This window comes from Zingiber officinale, chromosome 7A (assembly GCF_018446385.1).
Source record: "Zingiber officinale cultivar Zhangliang chromosome 7A, Zo_v1.1, whole genome shotgun sequence".
In the NCBI taxonomy this organism is placed as follows: Eukaryota; Viridiplantae; Streptophyta; class Magnoliopsida; order Zingiberales; family Zingiberaceae; genus Zingiber; species Zingiber officinale.
Window position 1 is genome coordinate 35,920,904 of NC_055998.1, and position 25,860 is coordinate 35,946,763.

Consider the following 25,860-nt stretch of genomic DNA (forward strand, 5'->3'; position numbering starts at 1 on the left):
CTTACATTCATAGCAAATTACATCAGTCTTATTCTTAGAATCCACAAGAGATTTACCTTTTCTTTTCTCATCATTGAAGATTTTCTTAACATCCTTCTTGTCAAACTTCCTTGAATGTCTCATCATTCTTCGAACGAAGTTTGCCATTTCACTTGATGATAGCTCTTCATCACTATCACTATCACTATCACTATCTTGTTCGGATTCTGAAGATGACTCCTTCTTCTCCTTTTTCTTTTCTTTGTGCTTCTTTTTGCTCTTTTCACCTGCAACCAAGGCTATACCTTTCTCCTTATGGCTTGTGTTAGCTTGCTCATGCAATTCAAGTTCACAAAATAATTCATCCAATTTCACTATTGACAAATCCCTTGAAACCTTATAAGCATCCACCATGGATGACCATAAAGAGTTTCTTGGGAAAGATTTTAAAGCATACCTTATGAGATCTCGGTTCTCCACACTCTCTCCAACTGAATGAAGACCATTTAGGAGTTCGTTGAATCTCCCATGTAGTGAGCTTACCGTTTCTCCATCCTTCATGGTGAAGTTTTGAAGTTGATTTATCAACAAATCCCTCTTTGCAATTCTTGAATCCTTGGTGCCTTCATTTAGTTCAATAAGCTTATCCCACAAATCCTTGGCAGTATTAAAGGGTCCAACTTTGTTGAGTTGTTCCAAGCTTAATCCACATTGAAGAGTCACAATCGCCTTTGCATTTGCTTGAGCCTTCATTTTTTGTTCAACAGTCCACCATGATGACTCAAGCATTTTTCCATTTTCAGTTGGCGCCATGAATCCCTCCGTGATTGAGAACCACATATCAATTTCGGTCATGAGATAGTGTTCCATGCGGCTCTTCCAATAAGCAAAATTGCTGCCATCATAGAATGGTGGTCGTGAAGTACTATGTGTTGGTTGCTACTCGGAAAACCTAGAGGTTCCACTGTACAAAAATTTTGTACAAAGGTCTGAACCTTTTCCTAGCTACCATGTGTTCTTTTAAATTAAATTTTGGATCGCCTGCGGAACTTAACACGTTTGATCCAAAACTTAATCTATTCGTTCTTTTAGGTTTTGACTTGGGTCTCCTGCGGAACTTAACACGTTCGACCCAAATCACCTTAAGTTATTAATTCCATTAAATATTAATTTCCATAATTGGTTCCCAGTACTGACGTGGCGAGGCACATGACCTTCTTGGATATGGGAGCAACCACCACCGACTAGACAAAACCTTTTATGGAAAGCTAATATTTAATTTCCTAAAATAACTTTAGGTTAACCGAAAAGAACAATCAAATCACAAGGAAAAAAAAATAAAAGAACACAACATCGAAAAACATATTCGAAATACTAGAATCGCATGCCTCTTGTATTTGGTATTATTTCCAAAAATAACTAGTATGATGCGGAAAGAAAAATTACTAGTTATACCTTTTAGAAAGACCTCTTGATCTTCTACCGTATTCCTCTTCTAACCTCGGACGTTGTGTGGGCAACGATCTTCCGAGATGAGAAACCACCAAAGCACCTTCTTTTTCTTTCTTCAAATTTCAGCCAAGCACAAAGCTTCCAAAAGATGAAGATCTTTTCCACCAACCAAGCTCCAAGGGATGTAAGCTTTCTCTCCTTCTTCCTCAAGCTAGATCCGGCCACCAATTAAAACTCCATGAGCATGAAGAGGTTCGGCCACAAAGAGAAGAAGAAGAGAAGAAGAAAGGGTCGGCCACACCACCAAGGAAAAGAGGGAGAAAAATATAATAGAGTCCTTAGCCTTGAAGCCTCCTCTACCCCCTCTTTTATAATCCTTGGTCTTGGCAAATAAGGAAAATTTAATAAAAACTTCCTTAATTCTTTTGCCATTGAAAAGGAAAATTTATTTAATTAAAAATAATTTTTCTTTTCAATTTGTAATGGCCGGCCACCACATAAATTCTCCAAGCAAATAAAATTTTAAACAAAAATTAAAACTTCCTTATTTGCTTCCAGAAATTTATAAAAAATTTGTCCAATAATTTTTATCCCTTCATGATTGGTTTATAAAAAGGAAATTTAATAAATTAAAATCTTTCTTTTAAACATGTGGATAAAAAGAAAGTTATCTCTATAAATTAAAAACTCTTTTAATCTACAAATAAGGAAAGATATCAAATCTTTTCTTAATCTTTTGTAGAAACTTATAAAAGAGAATATTTAATTTTAAACTCTCTTTTAAATCATGAACATGGTTAAAAGGAAAGTTTTCTTAAAATTTAAAATCCTCCTTTAATCAACAAATAAGGAAAGATTTCAAATTTTAAACTCTCTTTTAAACATGTAGATGATTTACAAATTAGGAAAGTTTTTACCAAAAATTAAAACCATCCTTTTAAACTACAAATAAGGAAAGAGATTAATCTCTTCTCTTAATCTTTTGTAGAAAGCTATAAAAGAAAATTTTTAATTTTTAAACTCTTTTTTAAAATCATGATATCCACATAAGAAATAATTTTAATAAAAAACCTTTTTAATATTCTAGTGGCCGGCCACCTAAGCTTGGGACCCAAGCTTTGGCCGGCCACCTACATGGCTCATCCACTTGGTCTTGGCCGGCCCTAGCTTGGGTTCCAAGCTAGCTTGGCCGGCCCCATTGGATGGGTAAGAAGGTGGGTATGCGGTGGGTATAAATCTCTATATACTAGAGGCTACGATAGGGACTGAGAGGAGGAATTGGTTTTGGTCTCCCGATAAAATTAAGCATCTCGTGCTCACCCCGAACACACAACTTAATTTTATCAATAATAATTCATTCCACTAGAGAACTATTATTGAACTACCGCACCAATCCTAAATTACATTTTGGGCTCCTTCTTATCATGAGTGTGTTAGTCTCCCTATGTTTAAGATAACAAATGCCCACTAATTAAGTAAGTTACTGACAACTCACTTAATTAATATCTAGCTCCAAAAGTAGTACCACTCAACTTCATCGTCATGTCGGACTAAGTCCACCTGCAGGGTTTAACATGACAATCCTTATGAGCTCCTCTTGGGGGCATTCTCGACCTAGATTACTAGGACACAGTTTCCTTCTATAATCAACAACACATACTATAAGTGATATCATTTCCCAACTTATCGGGCTTATTGATTCATCGAACTAAATCTCACCCATTGATAAATTAAAGAAATAAATATCAAATATATGTGCTTGTTATTATATTAGGATTAAGAGCACACACTTCCATAATAACTGAGGTCTTTGTTCCTTTATAAAGTCAGTATAAAAGAAACGACCTCTAATGGTCCTACTCAATACACTCTTAGTGTACTAGTGTAATTATATAGTTAAGATAAACTAACACTTAATTACACTACGACCTTCCAATGGTTTGTTCCTTTCCATCATGGTCGTGAGCTACTGTTTATAATTTATAAGGTACTGATAACATGATCTTCTGTGTGTGACACCACACACCATGTTATCTACAATATAAATTAATTGAACAACTACATTTATTACAAATGTAGACATTTGACCAATGTGATTCTTATTTCTAGATAAATGTTTTATACCAAAAGCTAGGCTTTTAGTATACATTCTAACAATCTCCCACTTATACTAAAAGACTAAGCTGCCATATCTGCTGCCATACATCTGATTCTCATGCCTTTCAAAAAGCTCTTGCCTTAAGGACCTTAGGTTATCATCTGATGCAATCTAGGCGGCAACAACTTCTCCTCGTTATACAATTTCTCGTATTGAGTAGTACTTGCGCTCTATTGTGTTTACTTGCCTTATAGACTCATGGTTTCTTCGAGTTTGCTACTGCACCATTATTATTACAATAAATTGTAATAATCTTTGGACAAACTAGAAATCATATCTAAGTCTATCTTGAGATTATTAAGTCATTCAGCTTTTATGGCTACCTCAGAGGCTTGCCATATACTCAGCTTCTATGGTGGAGTCCAGAAAAACACCTATGCTTATCACTCTTCCATAGTTATGACTTTTCCTCCTAAAGTAAACACAAAACCCCGAGGTCGACTTATTATTGTCCCTATCCGATTGGAAGTCAAAATCCGTGCAACCTACAGGAACCAAATTAACTACCTTGTAAGCTAGCATATAATCTCTAGCGCCTCTAAGGTACTTTAATATATGCTTTACTGCAGTCCAATGTCCTTGTCTAGGGTTACTTTGATATCTGCTAACTATGCCATTGGCAAAACAGATTTCTGATTTCGTGCATAGCATACATTAGGTTGTCTAATTGCCGAAGCATAAAGAACTGCCTACATGTCCTCAATCTCCTTTGATGTCATCGGAGACATCTCTTTAGATAAAGACACTCCATGCTTAAAAGGTAAGAAACCTTTCGAGGAGTTTTGCATGCTTAAAACGAGCAAGGATTTTCCGATGTATCAAGCTTGGGATAAGTAAAATATATATTTTTTCTTTCGATCCCTTATTACTTTGATCTCAAAAATATATACATTCTCCCAAGTCCTTTATATCGAATTATTTGGACAACCATACCCTTACTTCTGACAACATTTTGATATTGTTTCCAACTACCAAAAATGTTATCTACGTATAGTACAAGAAATACCACTACGTTTCCATCACACCTTTTGTATACACAAGACTTATCCGTTTACTCAATAAATCCATAGGTCTGGATTACTTTGATAAACCGGATGTTCCAAGACCTTGAAGCTTTGCCTCAGTCCATAGACTGATTGAGCTTGCACACAAGATGCTCTTAGCCCTTTGCAATGAACCCTTCTGGTTGCTTTATATGGATGCTTTCATCAAGACTTCCATTAAGAAATGCTGTCTTGACATCCACTTGCCAAATAGATAAAAGAATCCGGATAGACTTAAGCATGGCTACCAGTGAAAAAGTTTCCTTTTTCATCAAGTCTTGCTTTGAAAGTTACTACCTTCCTTTCTATCCCTCTTTTCCTATTATAGACCTTTTAACACCCAAAGGTTTTTACACCATTTGGTGGTTCTACAAGCTTCCAGATTTTATTAGAATACATATATTCTAATTCTGTTATTCATTACTCTTTGTCAAGATGTTGCATCTTTATCTTGGAGTGTTTCGTCATATGTCCGGAGATCAGGTTCATGTCCTCCAGGGATCGAGTCCATAAACTGTCACGCCCCAAAGGAGTCCTTGCCAGACAAAAATCCGGCAGAGTCTCCCCTGTACTAGTGACAATATGAAGCATCACTACAAGCAAAATACATCAGCCACATGCGGCTGGAATATTTATATACACAACCACGCAGTTATAATAACAGCCCACACGGCTGGAATGAAACAATCACAACCACGCAGTTATATATAAAACAGCCCACACGGCTGTACCAAAAACCAACACAGCGGAAAAACGAAAACGGAAAGCCCACACAAGACAAATAGATACAATGCATGCCGGCACGGCTTAAACACAAATACAACACCAAAAGAATAAGATAGCCACATGGCTAAACACAAATACAATGCCACGAATAAGAAAAGAATATACAATAGAAAATGAACACAGTCTTCGGATGTGACGTAGGACCCGGCAGACAGGATACTCCGAGCGACACCAACCATCTACAGGCTACCTGAAAACATAAATGTATACATGCGGTGGTGAGTATAGGTAACTCAGCGGGTAATAGAAAAGACAATGCACGGTCTACAAATAAAACATGGAGATCAAAAGTATACAGTCTCAGTAGGGAATAAGAACATGATCATACTATCATAATCAATGCATCTGAACATACCTGACATAATAACCTGACATAAACTGTACAAACCACAACTAGCATAATGACAGATACATACCCAATCTGGAATCGACACATGGTACAATGATCAGTAAACTCACCGGATCTGCAACAGATATACCCGTGACACCTGTGCAATATAAGTACGACTGCATATACATGTAAAATAAATGACATGTATGCAGCATGGCAACCAAATGCAACAACCATATCTCAATCAAGTGCAACAACGACAATCACATGCAACTAGTATCTACTAGGCATGTATGCAAATGCAGATGCACCGCGCATCAAATGCAGGAATAATAACTGCGTATGCATGCTCTATGGTCACCCCCGACACCTCTCCAGACACCACGACCCCAGTATGGCCGAGAGGCTTGGGTCCGTGACAACTGTACTACCCTCCAGCCCACTATATAGTGGTCGAGGCGGACAGTCCACTAGTAGCTATCTAGCTACATAGCATCAGGGTCCCTAACTGCTCACAACGCCGGATCTCACTAAACCTCGTGACCGGGTGGCACGACAGGACGAGCGGCAACTGATCTAGCTACCACTACCCATGAGTGGCCGAGTGTGCGGCGCTAAACCAAACCAACTGATGACCCTCTCACCACAAGGGAGACAATGGTCATCAGATGCAATGAATGATGAACATGATATATATATATATAATCATCATCCATGCAACACCCCAAACCTCATAAATACCTCCAACATGAGTATAATCGTCATGATACCTCCACGTATCCCACCAAACATATGTACACACTACACATGTATAATCAACCAAAAATCTCCAATAATCCCACCAGACACATGTACATAAAATATAAGTACAATCAACATGTATCCTCCAATAAAAACACAACGGACATGTGTATATACTCCGAACATACAATCAACACAACTCCTCCAAAAGTACATGACAAATATGTATGTACACACCCCATGTAAATGCACGGTCAACAAGATGACTCCTACAACACATCTCCACCTATGTACAGTCAACATCATATACCCAATCAGCATGGTAATACCAACAACCCGACAATCCCTACAAGACATACTCTATACGTGTAATCACAATAGAGTAGATATCAAGAGTGGAGACTGTATATGAATTAAAATAGATCATCACAAGGGTCAAGCATAAGTATCATGCAGGAAAAACAGCAACCGATCATGATATAAGATAAAGCAGCCTAATTCATCCAATAATATCCATGCACTAAGTACAAGAAAATCTACATAGAGGCCAAGGAAGAAATACCCGCCTTTATCTGTCGACCGCGTCAGATAAATCAATTCCACTTCGAGACGCTCGTCCCGAACCCAAGTCCTGCGAATCACATGGTATATATATAATGTGTAGCTAATCACATAATCAACAACAAACTAAACTCAAAACCTAATCCTACGTCGATTAGGTAACCCTGTTTAGTTTCCACCCAACGATCCAAACCAAAGTAGATGATAGGTCCATCCTTAAATTCCACTCTTTCTAAATCCAACCATAATCCACAATTCATCAATCTACCCAATGCACCTTAAATCAATTTCTACAATCATCTCCACTAATCCCAACAAATGTAGAAATGAAACTAATCTTCAAAACTCACCTAAATCAACATATCACAATACTTCCAAATACGAGAATCATCCAATCATTTAATCCATTAAATCAACCACTAAACATCATGAATCCAACATGTATAATTCGTCCACATAATCAATCCAATGATCCTAAGAATAATCACATAACCAACTATATCAACCAATCACCATCACCAACTAATTAACCAAAACACAACAACTTACCACTACAAGTAAAACCTTAATCCTTCTTTCAACCTTCCATGTTCACCCAAAACAAGGCAAACCTAATAAGAAAACTAGTGGTAAACACTTACCCTGAGATATAGCAGCCAATCCAGTACCTCACAGCTCTACACCCATTGTCCAGCAGCTACAATTACACCTACACACCAATTCTTCCAAGAATTAATCTAGAATACCAATTAAACAGCAAAGGGTTTGCTGAAACCATAATCAACAGTCCAAAACTTACCTCAATAGAACCTCCATCCTCACCCGTGACCTCCACAGCTGCAAGAATTGGAGAGGGCAATGACCGGCAACAAGGAGAGTCCACAGTACACCGACCCGATGCTTCCTCTCAACCGATCAAGAAGAACACTATAATCAGGAACCAATTCCTCAATAATTCTTGAATCCACAGCATTTCCAAACAAAGCCTTACCTTAATTGATCACCTACAGCTGATGTCGTGCGATCCACCTTGGATGGTGACGATCGGCAATGCCCACCAGTAACCAGGTCAAGGAGGAGAACCAAAAGGGCCACGATCCGTGGGGAACAAGGCGAATCCCTTCTCCTTGCCGTGCCCTAACTCCACCGAGTCACTGCCGCACGCGCACGAGCACAGCCTAAGAGAGGATCGCATCGTCGGAGATGGTCGGAGCCGTCAAGATTCGGCAACTCCTCCTCAGGCGACTCGGCGAGTACAGAACCACGGCAGAGGGAGCTCTCCGTCGGTGCCAGGCGCCCGCGCAGGAGAGGGAAGAAGAAAGGATCGCAAGAGGAGCCAATGGAGTCTTTGCCCTAACCTCGCCTGAAGGAAGATGGCCGGCGATCGTGAGCTCGGCGTCGGTAAGGCGAGAAATCGCCGGAGAAGGGTTTCGGGCAGAGAGAATCGGGAGAGGGAGGTGGGTTCGGCAGAATCGGGAAGGAGGAGAAGAAATCGGGGATTTAGGGATTATTAAACCTAGGTTAGTTTAATTAACCTTTAAGTTTATTCCTTAATCAATTTCTATTTAAGGGGTATTTTAAACAGGCTTTCACTATACCCCTAATTCATCCCCTCAAAACGAGTCATACGGACTCCGTTTAAATCCCGAAAAATTTCTAAAAATTTCAGAAAAATCCAATAAGATTTTTCGTCCAGTAATATTTATTATTTAATTTTTCTGATATCTTACAAAAACTCTCCCAAAACATGAATCTTTTTAGGTTGCCTAACAACCCTCCCACTACGACAAGGCACTTTCTGTAATTGTGTATCATTTGTGATACGTGTTGCAGTTTCCTTGTGGTATCTCATCTTGTACAGTTGGTACTAGATTAGACATGTCTTTTATTATTTCCTTAAGAACAAATTTTCTTATGGGCACATGGTTTATTACATAGTCCTTTTCTAAAAATCGGTCATTGATGCTAACAATGACCTTCTGATTTTTAAGACTATAAGCCTACTTTTATTTTACTAGGATAACCCACAAACAAGTGAATTCCTGTCCAACTTATCATTGTCTCTCTTCTGCATATGTGCTGGACTACCCGAATCCGAATATGATTCGAAATAGGTTTACGCCTATTCAGCAATTCTATATGAGTAGAGAGTTCTGACTTTAGAAGGTACTATATTCACTCCCGTTTCCAGAGTATATCCTTAAAATGATTTTGATAATATTCTTAATAACTCATCAATCTACTTATTTCCATAAGAGTCCTATACCTTCCTTTTCCTACACCATTCTGTTGGGGTGTACTAGGTGCAGTTAGTTTGGATTGAATCCCTACTTCTGATAAATGACTCCTAAATTCTTCCAAGAGGTACTTGCCACTACGATCTTATCGTAGTGTCTTGATACTTTTACTTTGTCGTTTCTCCACATCAGCCTCGTACTCTTTGAACTAATCAAAGCACTTAGACTTGCGGCACATCAAGTAAATATATCTGTATCTCAAATAGTTGTCTATAAAATAGATGAAATATTTGAAACAACCTTTTGCCTGGATGCTCATAGGATCACACAAATCAGAATGAACCAATTCCAATATATCTTTGACTCCATACCCCTTAGACTTAAAAGCTTCTTGGTTATTTTTCCTTCCAAGTAAGACTCGTAGGTTGGAAAGATTTCCACTACTAATGAACCCAAAAGTTTATCAGCTACCAATGAATCCTACTCAAGTTAATATAACCTAGCCTTAGAAGCCAAAGATATAATTGGTTCATTTTCGAAGGTTACTTTCTCTTAAAGTTAGAAGATGTGTTACTAATTTTCATTTGTTGCATCGTGAGAGTTATTGGATTTATAAATTGCCAACCAACGTACCAGAACAGATAACTTCCCTCTTTTTCTTAATAACAACTTTGTTATTAAAAGAGGCAGAATATCAAGTTCTTTGAATAGTTTAGAAACTGAAAACTAATTCTTTCTAAACTTGGTGCGTAAAGATAATTACTTAAAAATCCATGTTTTATTCTTATCAAAAGATAAACATCTCCCACTGCAACAGCTACCATTTTTACAGTAGTGCCCATGTAGACAGTGTTTTAATTTTCATTTAGTTGCCGGGTTTCCTGGAACCCTGCAATGAATTGCGGACATGATTAATGGCATCTGTATCTACACTCCAGGTTCTGGTAGATAACACCACTAAACTGAAAGGGAGTAAGTTAGGCGTTTATTACCTAGAGGGAGTTTGCTCTCTTAGGGGGAGAATGAAGGGCTTAACTTATGTATTTATTACCTAGTGGCATGAAGAAGGTTTAGGCTATGGGATTAGCCTAACTTACATGTGGTATTGTAAGTGATAGTGTTGGTATTGTCAAACATCAAAAAGGGGGAGATTGTTGGTGCAACATTCCTCAGGTCAAGGTTGACCTGGTTGACCAAGCTTGAGTCTTGGTTTAGATTTCGATGTTTGACAATGCAAGGTTGATTGAAGAAGAGTCAAGTAGGTCAAGGATGACCGGATACTTGACTGGGAAGTTCTAACTGGGATGTTAGGCAGGAGGAAAATCCTGGTGAGTGAAGCCAGGTGAAAGACCTAGTGAGTGAAGCTAGGCAATTGGGAAGTCCTAGTGAGTGACGCTAGGCAGGAGAAAAATTTTGGTGAGTGAAGCCAGGTGAAAGACCTAGTGAGTGAAGCTAGGTAATTGGGAAAGTCCTGGTGAGTGAAGCCAGGCAAGAGAAATCCAGATGGGTCAAGGTTGACCAGACATCTGGTGAGAGTCCAAGTAGGTCAAAGGGATTGACCGGATACTTGGCACGAGGAAGAAAAGTCCAAGTAGGTCTTAGGGAGTGACCGGATACTTGGCAAGAAGAGAAAAGTCCAAGTGGGTCAAAGGGATTGACCAGACACTTGGTGAGAGAGTCCTAGCTGGTCAAGGGTGACCGGATGCTAGGTCTTATGTACCAACAAGTCATGGTTGACTAGATGTTGGTTTAGGGGGCTTTGGGCTTGGTTTTGGGCAAAAACCAAGATCTGGATTGATCCGTGGATTGATCCAGCAGGTTTGGATTGATCCGTGGATTGATCCAGCAGGTTTGGATCGATCCGTGGATCGATCCAGCAGATCTGGATCGATCCACCGATCGATCCGGTGAGTCCCCGCGAACAGAACCCCTTTGGATCGATCCGTGGATCGATCCAGAGGTCCCAATCGATCAGTGGATCGATTGGGACGCTGCTGCTTCGCGCGATAAGCGCTGGATCGATCCGTGGATCGATCCAGGCATTTTTCCAGAGCACAGAGGCGCTCTGGATCGATCCGTGGATCGATCCAAAGCCTCCCCGATCGATTGGGAGCAATCCAATCGATTGGGATTCGACCGTTGGCGTCGTTTATAGCTGTTGGCGTGCGATTTCTTCAGCAGAACTTCACCGATTGATTCCAGATTCATCACAGCTCCTCCCCAGCACTCTCTAAGCTCCTCACCGCCAGTTCTTGAAGGTTCTTGGAGGTTCATCCAAGTCAAGAGGCGAGTTGCAATGAGAAGAAGAAGAAGCTAGGGTTTTTACTGCATCTCTTGTAAGCTTTTGCTTATTCTTTACTACCCTTTCTTCTACTTGTATTGAGAGTCTTGTAGGGCTTCTCCGCCTTCGGTAGTTACCGAAAAGGAGTGTTTATTAGTGGAGGTGTGTGTGTGTGCGTGGATCCTTGGACTAGTCACCTCTTGTGAGGTGGATACCAAGTAAAATCCTATTGTTAGCATTGTTGTAGTTTGTTTATTTGTATTCCACTGCGCATCACTTTGAAGAAACAAGCAACGAAGCACGACGAGCACACGCGAAGCTATTCACCCCCTCCCCCCCCTTCTAGCTACTTTTCGGTCCTAACAAGTGGTATCAGAGCGAGGCCGCTCTTCACCGGAATCATCGCCGGAAGGGTCAAGCATAACAAGAAGAGCTAGAGGGTGAAGAAGTTGAAGCAAAATTGTCAAAGTCAAAGAAATTCAAAAGCTCAACTTCTACAATGGAATTCCGAGATGGGCTCGGATTCGACACAAGGGTAGCTCCACCATACACTTCCACGAGCTTCAATTCTTGGAAATCAAGAATCGAAAATTTTCTTATGATGGAGATAGAGCAATGGTTTGCTCTTATGGAAGGCTTCAAGACTCCAACAAACTCAAAGGGCAAAGTTCTTAAGAGGAGCAAGTGGAGCTAAGAGCAAGTTCAAAGGTGCGAGGCCAATGACAAAGTGACCAAGCTTTTGGTCAATTTATTGCCAAGCACCATCCTTTGCAAAATTGGAGAATTTGAAGATGCAAAGGAATTATGGAGTAAATTGGCCAAGCTTCATGAAGAGATCCCCTCCACTGTACAAGAGCAAGAAGAATCCAGAGAGGGTAACTCCTTGGAGCAAGACCAAGAGGAGGACTCCGAGGTTGAGAGATGCTCAACCTCCGAAGAAGAAGTCCAAGAAGAAGCTTCATCTTCGAGGGAGTGCAATGAAGAGAACAAGGAGGGAGCATACTCCTTGTTCAATGTACAAGATGATGAAGCCTCCACCTCTAGGATTGAGGGGGAGTGTAGATCAATGAACCCGAAGCAAGAAGAGGCCTTCACATCCGGGTCAAGTGAAGAAGAAGAAGATGGTGCCACCTCCAAAATTCAAGAAATATCAAATGGAGGAGCAAGTGTCATCCCTACACAAGAAGGTAAAAATGTTTCAGTTAAAAATAAAAATCATATAATATGTTTTGAGTGTAGGGAAAGTGGGCACTACAAGAGCAAGTGTCCCAACTTGGCCAAGAAGAAGGGTCAAGTGACACAAAAGGGCAAGGAGAAGCCCAAGGAGACCACCCCCGGGACAAAGAAGAGCAAGGAGCACATTGTGTGCTTCTTGTGTCAACAAAAAGGGCATTACCGAAGTCAATGCCCCAAGGGGAAGAAGATGGTCAAGGCTCAAGGAGGCACTAGTCAAGGGGGAGCCTCTAAGGTAAAGAAGAAGGTAACATTTATTGAGCCTACCCCTTTACGTTATGGTAAAAAGCATGATAGTTCTAATTTTTATCATTTTAATGCAATTTACCATAAGAATAGAAAGCATGAGGGCATTAAGGAAAAGCATGTGGCCCTACATGCCAAGACTACCCAACCTAAGATTAGGAAGGTAGATAGACACTTGGGCGGGAACACTAAGGATAATAGATACATGCCCAAGAACAAAAATGCTCATGGACCAAAACCTAAGGATTTAATGATAGAAAATCAAGTCTTGAGGTCAAGACTTGATAAAATGGAAAAGACCCTAAAGAGGATGGAAAATATCCTACAAGGGCAAAATGAGAAATACCTAGGGCTAGGAAAATCAAAGCCATCCAATGGCCATAGAGGATTGGGATACAAACCAAAGGCTAAGAAGGATGTGCCCTCGTACCATAGAGTTCCATATAGTTATGGAACAAACCCTAGGTCCAGTGGTCAAGCCAAGAATACTAGGGAAGTTATCCCTAAGAGTATTTTTGCGAAAAATTTGACTAAGACTTCTAAGAAGTCTAAGAAAGTCACTAACAATGTCACAAGGGGAGTCACCCCTAGAGTTGATCTTGATGAGTCCCAAATGACCAAGGCTTTAAAGCCTAAGAGGGTCATTAGGAGGGTTGCTAGGGAAGTTATCCCTAGTGAATATTTAGTGAACCCAATGAGCTCAAATAGGTATTGGGTACCTAGGAGCATCTTCTCTACCCCATAAATGGGTTAGAGAGTGTCAACTCCAATTAGAAGGGTAGTTAACCCAACTTTGAGGAAATTGACACTCAAGGAGCATTTTCAAGGTTTTTGGGAACCTTTGAAAATGAAATGGAATATTTACTCCTTGGAAGAGTAAAATGTGCCATCATGGAAAATGATGATGTTAATTTCAATTGGCACAATTTGGGTAAATCTAGAGAACTCTTGAGGAAAAATGAAACATGCCAAGATTTGAGGATAAATTTGATCTTTAAGTGGCATGAATGAATCTAGAGTTCAAGAAGTGTCAAAATTAAGATTTTGGCATATTAGGGCAATCAAGGGTTAAAGCTTAAGTATTAGCTAAGGCTAAGGATACTTAGATAGGTAATCTAGGTATGTCTTATTCATGCTAAATCTTGCCATGATTGTTTGCCCTCACATGTCATGACATCATATTTAAGTTTATCTTTTGAAATGTCATGATAATGCTTAGGTTAGTTTTATGTCATGTTTATTTAAGTTCCAAACTTTATGCCATGACATCATGACATTGGCACATGCTTCTATTTATGATATTATTTCATGTCATGTCATCATCTCTTGCATTAATGATCAATTTAAATTGATTTAAGGATAGAAACACAATTTGATATTGAGATCAAATTGGTGTTTAGAAAATGCATGAGAACTTAGCCTAAGATGACCTAAACCCATATCTCACATCAAAAGGTGACTTATATGTGTTTTAGTGCACATTAGATACAAGTGAGATGTTAGGAAGATGAACAAAACTCAAGATGTTGTTTTAGTGCATTCTTTGAGTTTTAAGTTCATCAAAACACATAGTTATGTGTTTTCCCATCATTGGGAAAGCTAATGTACAAGTCATGTGCATTAAGCCCAAGGAACATGGTGGGATATTGGTTTTGAAAATGTTTTTAAAAAACAATTTTGGAAAACCTTGGTGAAGGCTATCTTTTGATAGTAATCACCATTGAATAGTTAGACACAAACTTGAAGAAAACACTAAAGTTTTTGCAAGTTCTCAAGTTTGTGTCAATCTTTGAAAATATGATATATTTTCATAGAAAACTATTTTTCCATGATAAAGTATACCCTAAGTAATGTCTACACGAAATTTCATGATTTTTGGATTTTTGTAGAATTCTCTAGGGATTTCTGAAGTTGGCTGATTTAGAATTTCAGCAACTATCAGAGCTCCAATCGATCCATGGATCGATTGGAGTGCCTGAATCGATCCGTGGATCGATTCAGAGGGCAATTCTCGTGAGCAGAAGCTCACTGGATCGATCAGCCGATCGATCCACACATCCTGAATCGATCAGTGGATCGATTCAAATAGGTTGAATCGATTAGAACCCAGCTCCAATCGATCCAGGATGCTGATTTTGGCTGGGAAGGCTTGATTTCAGCACTCTAAACTTATTTTAGTCAATGTAACCATTCCTAACCCCTCAAAATACATTTGTATACATAAAAAGAGTGTTTTCATGTTGAAAACAAGGATGGATTGGTTAAAGAAGGCTAAGTTGAAGTTTAGGTTGAGATTTGTTTCAAATTTTGAATATTTGAACCTCAAAACTTCTAAAAAATTGGGTTTCCTAAAGTTTTAGGGATTCCAAGTCATTGTTGGTGCAATGACAGAAATTACCACCATGTCTTTAGGGGGAGGGACTCTTTAAAGACATAAAAATTATTTTTCATGAACCTTGGAAGATGGTTGACCTTCCGTTAAGAATATGCTCAAGGTTGAGCGGTTGAACTTTAATGGGGAGTGGATATCCTCATTGTTCAAGTGGTTTCAAGTGGATAATGCTCAAGGGTGGGCATTTGCCTACATTAGGGGAGAATGTAGGGTTAAGGATAAATGAAGGGTATGAGACCTTCATTATCGTGTTGACCACAACGAGTGAAGTTGTGAACAACGATGAACAACTCTTCAGGGGAGAGTTTTCAACAAGTGAATTTGTTGATGTGTGCCAAAAAATGGGGCATGGTTTGATGTGTGCCAATAGGGGGAGAATGAAAGGGAGTAAGTTAGGCGTTTATTACCTAGAGGGAGTTTGCTCTCTTAGGGGGAGAATGAAGGGCTTAACTTATGTATTTATTACCTAGTGGCATGAAGAAGGTTTAGGCTATGGGATTAGCCTAACTTACATGTGGTATTGTAAGTGATAGTGTTGGTATTGTCAAACATCAAAAAGGGGGAGATTGTTGGTGCAACATTCCTCAGGTCAAGGTTGACCTGGTTGACCAAGCTTGAGTCTTGGTTTGAATTTCGATGTTTGACAATGCAAGGTTGATTGAAGAAGAGTCAAGTAGGTCAAGGATGACCGGATACTTGACTGGGAAGTCCTAACTAGGATGTTAGGCAGGAGGAAAATCCTGGTGAGTGAAGCCAGGTGAAAGACCTAGTGAGTGAAGCTAGGCAATTGGGAAGTCCTAGTGAGTGAAGCTAGGCAGGAGAAAAATTCTGGTGAGTGAAACCAGGTGAAAGACCTAGTGAGTGAAGCTAGGCAATTGGGAAAGTCCTGGTGAGTGAAGCCAGGCAAGAGAAATCCAGATGGGTCAAGGTTGACCAGACATCTGGTGAGAGTCCAAGTAGGTCAAAGGGATTGACCGGATACTTGGCACGAGGAAGAAAAGTCCAAGTAGGTCTTAGGGAGTGACCAGATACTTGGCAAGAAGAGAAAAGTCCAAGTGGGTCAAAGGGATTGACCAGACACTTGGTGAGAGAGTCCTAGCTGGTCAAGGGTGACCGAATGCTAGGTCTTATGTACCAACAAGTTATGGTTGACTAGATGTTGGTTTAGGGGGCTTTGGGCTTGGTTTTGGGCAAAAACCAAGATCTGGATTGATCCGTGGATTGATCCAGCAGGTTTGGATTGATCCGTGGATTGATCCAGCAGGTTTGGATCGATCCAGCAGATCTGGATCGATCCACTGATCGATCCAGTGAGTCCCCGCGAACAGAACCCCTTTGGATCGATCCGTGGATCGATCCAGAGGTCCCAATCGATCAGTGGATCGATTGGGACGCTGCTGCTTCGCGCGATAAGCGCTGGATCGATCCGTGGATCGATCAGGCGCTTTTCCGTGGATCGATCCAAAGCCTCCCGATCGATTGGGAGCAATCCAATCGATTGGGATTCGACCGTTGGCGTCGTTTATAGCTGCTGGCGTTCGAGAACTTCACCGATTGATTCCAGATTCATCACAGCTCCTCCCCAGCACTCTCTAAGCTCCTCACCGTCAGTTCTTGAAGGTTCTTGGAGGTTCATCCAAGTCAAGAGGTGAGTTGCAACGAGAAGAAGAAGAAGCTAGGGTTTTTACTGCATCTCTTGTAAGCTTTTGATTATTCTTTACTACCCTTTCTTCTACTTGTATTGAGAGTCTTGTAGGGCTTCTCCGCCTTCGGTAGTTACCGAAAAGGAGTGTTTATTAGTGGAGGTGTGTGTGTGTGCGTGGATCCTTGGACTAGTCACCTCTTGTGAGGTGGATACCAAGTAAAATCCTATTATTAGCATTGTTGTAGTTTGTTTCTTTGTATTCCGCTGCGCATCACTTTGAAGAAACAAGCAACGAAGCACGACGAGCACACCCGAAGCTATTCACCCCCCCCCCCTTCTAGCTACTTTTTGGTCCTAACATAAACATGTTTCAACTAATGAATTAAATACACCTATATTGTTCTTAGTTCTAAGAAGACAGTTTACTTTAATGTCCAAGTCCTATTTCCAATCATTACAATTGGGATTACTAAGTCTTTCTTATAGTATGACTACTAGGGGATCGACAAACATTTTAAATCCTAAGAATCACAAAAATACTTGGTCAAGATCAACTCCTTAAAAATCCCCATGAATTTTGTATGCCACGATAGTGTGGACGTATACAAAATCGAAGAGGAGATTTTATTCATTAATTTTATTATCTCGTCAACTTTACTTTATGACGAATAAAATTAATAGTTGATATGTCTTTGATCAAATATTTGGTCAAAAACTTTTGAATTTAAAAAATATTGATTCCTCAAACAATATTATTTAAATTCACCAACACCTCAAACACCGTGAATTTTGCATGCCACGTTAGTGTGGACGTATACAAATTCAACATTTGTAAAAGGAGGGTTTTAACCCATTAATTTTATTATCTTGTCAACCTAACTTTTTGACAAATAAAATTAATAGTTGGTATCATTTGGTCACACAAATAATAGCAGTGACTCCGATGGAGAGGATACTATTAGATGTGTCTAAGTGTATACCATTACTTGACACTAAGTCCATTAATAAGATTATGCCCCTTCCGTTGGGGAAGATCACACGCTCTTAATTAACTTCCTATAGTCATCCAAAAATGGAAGTCTGTTCTAGTGATCCACAAACAAGCTCATCCGTTATGGAGGAAGGCACTCGAGCCAACGCGCAAGCATCACTTACAAACCAGTAATGGAGACCATGGGATTTACTTAAAAATCCCTCTCCCACTTAGTTATTTATAAATGAGGAATTTTAACTATGCTAGCCTACTAAATATGTAAACTAACATGCACACACAGCACAATATAAAAGCAATAAATAGAAAATCTAATTTTCAACTATTATGGCTTTTATCTCTAGTTGTCCTCCGTGTGTTGTCATCCCAAGCTGCTGCCATATTTGGCCACTGCCACCGGGTCTAGCAGTCGCATCCATCTTGCTCCTAGTTCCGCTGCGCCTCTGGTCCTTAGAAGGTTCCACGCTTTGCAAGATTCGATCCGCGACATAAATAGAATTTTACATTTTGATCCTATATTCCTCGAAGGAATGTACATGTAAACTAGATCGAACATAAATAAAATTTACATCCATCGATCCTATATTCCATAAAAGGAATGTACATGTAACTAGATCAAAAAATAAAATCCTAATAAAACTAAATACAGCTCCTGCTGTATTTTATAATACAATTATGCACACACAATAAAATGCCCTTGACATGTCCAAGGGTCCAATCACACACATAATAACTATAAGCCATAATAGTTGGATCCTGCATCCACAAAGTTAGCACATCCTTCTATTAACCTGCCTAAATTATGTATGATATGTGCATAATTAAACTAATACCAAATACACAGAGGCAAAACCCTAGCTCTGATACCAATTGTTGGTTGCTACTCGGAAAACCTAGAGGTTCCACTGTACAAAAAATTTGTACAAAGGTCTGAACCTTTTCCTAGCTACCATGTGTTCTTTTAAATTAAATTTTGGATCGCCTGCGGAACTTAACACGTTTGATCCAAAACTTAATCTATTCGTTCTTTTAGGTTTTGACTTGGGTCTCCTGCGGAACTTAACACGTTCGACCCAAATCACCTTAAGTTATTAATTCCATTAAATATTAATTTCCATAATTGGTTCCCAGTACTACGTGACGAGGCACATGACCTTCTTGGATATGGGAGCAACCACACTGACTAGACAAAACCTTTTATGGAAAGCTAATATTTAATTTCCTAAAATAACTTTAGGTTAACCGAAAAGAACAATCAAATCACAAGGAAAAAAAAACAAAAGAACACAACATCGAAAAACATATTCGAAATACTAGAATCGCATGCCTCTTGTATTTGGTATTATTTCCAAAAATAACTAGTATGTTGCGGAAAGGAAAATTACTAGTTATACCTTTTAGAAAGACCTCTTGATCTTCTACCGTATTCCTCTTCTAACCTCGGACGTTGTGTGGGTAACGATCTTCCGAGATGAGAAACCACCAAAGCACCTTCTTTTCCTTTCTTCAAATTTCGGCCAAGCACAAAGCTTCCAAAAGATGAAGATCTTTTCCACCAACCAAGCTCCAAGGGATGTAAGCTTTCTCTCCTTCTTCCTCAAGCTAGATCCGGCCACCAATTAAAACTCCATGAGCATGAAGAGGTTCAGCCACAAAGAGAAGAAGAAGATAAGAAGAAAGGGCCAGCCACACCACCAAGGAAAAGAGGGAGAAAAATAGAATAAAGTCCTTAGCCTTGAAGCCTCCTCTACCCCCTCTTTTATAATCCTTGGTCTTGGCAAATAAGGAAAATTTAATAAAAACTTCCTTAATTCTTTTGCCATTGAAAAGGAAAATTTATTTAATTAAAAATAATTTTTCTTTTCAATTTGTAATGGCCGGCCACCACATAAATTCTCCAAGCAAATAAAATTTTAAACAAAAATTAAAACTTCCTTATTTGCTTCCAGAAATTTATAAAAAATTTGTCCAATAATTTTTATCCCTTCATGATTGGTTTATAAAAAGGAAATTTAATAAATTAAAATCTTTCTTTTAAACATGTGGATAAAAAGAAAGTTATCTCTATAAATTAAAAACTCTTTTAATCTACAAATAAGGAAAGATATCAAATCTTTTCTTAATCTTTTATAGAAACTTATAAAAGAGAATATTTAATTTTAAACTCTCTTTTAAATCATGAACATGGTTAAAAGGAAAGTTTTCTTAAAATTTAAAATCCTCCTTTAATCAACAAATAAGGAAAGATTTCAAATTTTAAACTCTCTTTTAAACATGTAGATGATTTACAAATTAGGAAAGTTTTTACCAAAAATTAAAACCATCCTTTTAAACTACAAATAAGGAAAGAGATTAATCTCTTCTCTTAATCTTTTGTAGAAAGCTATAAAAGAAAATTTTTAATTTTTAAACTCTCTTTTAAAATCATGATATCCACATAAGAAATAATTTTAATAAAAAACCTTTTTAATATTCTAGTGGCCGGCCACCTAAGCTTGGGACCCAAGCTTTGGCCGGCCACCTACATGGCTCATCCACTTGGTCTTGGCCGGCCCTAGCTTGGGTTCCAAGCTAGCTTGGCCGGTCCCATTGGATGGGTAAGAAGGTAGGTATGCGGTGGGTATAAATCTCTATATACTAGAGGCTACGATAGGGACCGAGAGGAGGAATTAGTTTTGGTCTCCCGATAAAATTAAGCATCTCGTGCTCGCCCCGAACACACAACTTAATTTTATCAATAATAATTCATTCCACTAGAGAACTATTATTGAACTACCGCACCAATCCTAAATTACATTTTGGGCTCCTTCTTATCATGAGTGTGTTAGTCTCCCTATGTTTAAGATAACAAATGTCCACTAATTAAGTAAGTTACTGACAACTCACTTAATTAATATCTAGCTCCAAGAGTAGTACCACTCAACTTCATCATCATGTCGGACTAAGTCCACCTGCAGGGTTTAACATGACAATCCTTATGAGCTCCTCTTGGGGATATTCTCAACCTAGATTACTAGGACACAGTTTCCTTCTATAATCAACAACACACACTATAAATGATATCATTTCCCAACTTATCGGACTTATTGATTCATCGAACTAAATCTCATCCATTGATAAATTAAAGAAATAAATATCAAATTTATGTGCTTGTTATTATATTAGGATTAAGAGCACACACTTCCATAATAACTGAGGTCTTTGTTCCTTTATAAAGTCAGTATAAAAGAAACGACATCTAATGTTCCTACTCAATACACTCTTAGTGTGCTAGTGTAATTATATAGTTAAGATAAACTAACACCTAATTACACTACGACCTTCCAATGGTTTGTTCATTTCCATCATGGTCGTGAGCTACTGTTTATAATTTATAAGGTACTAATAACATGATCTTCTGTGTGTGACACCACACACCATGTTATCTACAATATAAATTAATTGAACAACTACATTTATCACAAATGTAGACATTTGACCAATGTGATTCTTATTTCTAGATAAATATTTTATACCAAAAGCTAGGCTTTTAGTATACATTCTAACACTATGTCCCTCCTTAATTGACATCTTGTAGCTCTTTAACTTGTGCTTTCTTGACAATGAATCCTCAAAAGTAAACCAATGCTCTGATACCACTTGTTAGGATCGGTTGAGCTAGAGGGGGGGGGGGGGGGGGGGGGAATGGCTCACTTCGTTTTCTTGATCTTGATTTTGCACAGCGGAAACTTGAAGCCAATGCTAACTCCGGTATTTACTTGGTATCCACCTCCTCAAGGAGGTGACTAGTCCAAGGATCCACACCACTCACCACACTTTCACTATCCAAAAACCCTCCTTCTCGGAATCACACCGAAGGTGGAGAAACCTTACAACACTTACAATACTTCCTCTCCCAAAGGAAATAACTCACACTCACTACAATGAAGAAGAGAAGAGATTTACAAACTAGAAATAGCTTCTTCCTTGTGGCGTGAGATTTGAAAGCTTGGAGAGATTGAGAGCTCTAACTTCCAATGCTTGAGAGATCTTGAGCACTTCAAGGATCCTTCACACCAGAGCAATAGAACAGTAATTCTTGTTAATCGATGCTTATTCCTCGTTCTTCCAGCCTTTAAAATGTCAAGAAAACTAGCCGTTTCTCACGCTGCCGTCGCCGTGGATCGATTGAGATTATGTCCCAATCGATTCACAAGTATCTGTTGGAAGCCATCGCTTCAAGATCAACGGTGCAGATTCTTTTATTTGACTTGGATCGATTGGGACAGAGTTTGAATCGATTCAGCCGCTTGCTCATGAAATCGTAGCTTTGTGAATCGATCGGCCGATCGATTCAATACCTTGAATCGATCGGTTGATCGATTCAGAATAATTCTATGCTTCGCACAGAATGTTCACGGATCGATCGGCCGATCGATTCAATACTTTGAATCGATCGGCTGATCGATTCAAAAGGATTCTGTGCTTCGCACAGAATGTTCACGGATCGATCGGCCGATCGATTCAATACCTTGAATCGATCGGCTGATCGATTCAATACCTTGAATCGATCGGCTGATCGATTCAGAAGCGTTCTGTGCTTCGCGCAGATCCTTTCCAATCGATCGGCCGATCGATTGACTTACCTTCAATCGATCGGCTGATCGATTCAAAGACATTCTGCCTCACAGCCATGCCTGAATCGATTCACCAATTGATCTCTGATAGTGAGCCTAACACACATATAATCTTGTGACCTACAGGAACTTCTTTTGCCAAGAATCCAGTCCCCGACCTTGTCGGACTTCTCTTGCATCTGGTCTTCTAAACCTGCAAGAAACCTTTTTACCAAGAATCCAGTCCTTGACCTTCTTGGACTTCTCTTGCATCTGGTCTTCCGACCTGCAAGAAACTCCTCCTGCAAACTCACAATGTGTGTTAGTTCCAACGTATTAACCTAAACTTAAATAATTGTCAACACATTGAAACTTCCAGGGCATGATTGCACCAACAGTTTATACGATTTCTCGTATTGGGTGGTACTTGCGCTTTATTGCGTTTACTTGCCTTATAGACTTATGGTTTCTTCGAGTTTGCTACTGCACCACTATTATTACAATGAATTGTAATAATCTTTGGACAAACCAGAAATCATATCTAAGTCCATCTTGAGGTTGTTGAGTCATTTAGCTTTTATGGCTACCTCAGAGGCTTGCCATATACTCAGCTTCTATGGTGGAGTCCAGAAAAACACCTATGCTTATCACTCTTCTATAGTTATGATTTTTCCTCCTAAAGTAAACACAAAACCCCGAGGTTGACTTATTATTGTCCCTATCTGATTGGAAGTCAAAATTCGTGCAACCCATAGGGACCAAATTAACTGCCTTGTAAGCTAGCATATAATCTCTAGTGCCTCTAAGGTACTTTAATATATGCTTTACTGCAGTCCAATGTCCTTGTCTAGAGTTACTTTGATATCTGTTAACTATGCCCTTGGCAAAACAGATTTCTGATCTCGTGCATAGCATACATTAGGCTGCCTATCTTTCCAAGCATAAAGAACTGCCTACATGCCCAATCTCCTTTGATGTCATCGGAGACATCTCTTTAGATAAAGACACTCCATGCTTAAAAGGTAGAAAACCTTTCTTGGAGTTTTGCATGCTAAAACGAGCTTGTTATATAAAGCTTGAGATAAGCACAACATTCTTTTCTTGCGAACCTTGTTCCCAAGAATATGTGCTTATTTTCTTAAGTCCTTTATAACGAATTGCTTAGACAACCATACCCTTACTTCCGATAACACCTTGATATTGTTTCCAACTATCAAAAATGTAATCTACGTATAGTACAAGAAATACCACCACGTTTCCATCACACCTTTTGTATACACAAGACTTATCCGGTTACTAAATAAATCCATAGGTTTGGATAACTTTGATAAACCGGATTTTCCAAGACCTTTGAAGTTTGTCTCAGTCCATAGACTGATTGAGCTTGCACACAAGATGCTCTTAGCCCTTTGCAATGAACCCTTCTGGTTGCTTTATATGGATGCTTTCTTCAAGACTTCCATTAAGGAATGTTGTCTTGACATCCACTTGCCAAATAGATAAAAGAATCCAGATAGACTTAAGCATGGCTATCAATGAAAAAGTTTCCTTTTTCATCAAGCCTTGCTTTGAAAGTTTCTACCTTCCTGTCTATCCCTCTTTTCCTATTATAGACCTTTTTATACCCAAAGACTTTTACACCATTTGGTGGTTCTACAAGCTTCCAGATTTTATTAGAATACATATATTCTAATTCTGTTATTCATTACTCTTTGCCAAGATGCTGCATCTTTATTTTTGAGTGTTTCGTCATATGTCCGGAGATCAGGTTCATGTCCTCCAGGGATCGAGTCCAAAAACTCTCCCAAAACATGAATCTTTTTAGGTTACTTAACAACACTCCCACTACGACGAGGCACTTTCTGTAATTGTGTATCATTTGTGATACGTGTTGCAGTTTCTTGTGATATTTCATCTTGTACAGTTGGTACTAGGTTAGACATGTCCTTTATTATTTCCTTAAGAACAAATTTACTTATGGGCACGTGATTTATTACATAGTCCTTTATTAAAAATCGTTCATTGATGCTAACAATGACCTTCTGATTTTTAAGACTATAATCCTACTTTTATTTCTCTAGGATAACCCACAAACAAGTGAATTCCTGTCCAACTTATCATTATCTCTCTTCAGCATATGTGTTGGACTACCCGAATCCGAATATGCTTCAAAATAGGCTTACGCTTATTCAGCAATTCTATATAAGTAGAGAGTTCTGACTTTGGAAGGTACTATATTCACATCCGTTTCCAGAGTATATCCTTAAAATGAATTTGATAATAACTCATCATCAATCTACTTATTTCCATAAGAGTCCTATACCTTCCTACCATTCTGTTGGAGTGTACCAGGTGTAGTTAGTTGGGATTGAATCCCTACTTCTGATAAGTGACTCCTAAATTCTCCCAAGAGGTACTTGCCACTACGATCTTACCGTAGTGTCTTGATACTTTTACTTTGACGTTTCTCCACATCAGCCTCGTACTCTTTGAACTAATCAAAGCACTTAGACTTGCAGCACATCAAGTAAATGTATCTGTATCTCAAATAGTTGTCTATAAAATAGACGAAATATTTGAAACAACCTCTTGCCTGGATAGTCAAAGGTCTTCACAAATCAGAATGAACCTATTCCTATATCTTTGGCTCCAAACCCCTTAGACTTAAAAGCTTCTTGGTTATTTTTCCTTCCAAGTAAGACTCGCAGGTTGGAAAGATTTCCACTACTAATGAACCCAAAAGTTCATCAGCTACCAATGAATCCTACTCAAGTTAATATAACCTAGCCCTAGATGCCAAAGATATAATTGGTTCATTTCCGAAGGTTGCTTTCTCTTAAAGTTAGAAGATGTGTTACTAATTTCCATTTGTTGCATCGTGGGAGTTATTGGATTTATAAATTGCCAACCAACGTACTAGAGCAGATAACTTCCCTCTTTTTCTTAATAACAACTTTGTTATTAAAAAAGGCAGAATATCAAGTTCTTTGAATAGTTTAGAAACTGAAAACTAGTTCTTTCTAAACTTGGTACGTAAAGACAATTACTTAAAATTCATATTTTATCAAAGGATAAACATCTCCCACTGCAACAGCTGCCAATTTTATAGCAGTGCCCATGTGGACGGTGTTTTTATTTTCATTTAGTTGTCGGGTTTCCTGGAACCCTGCAATGAATTGCGGACATGAT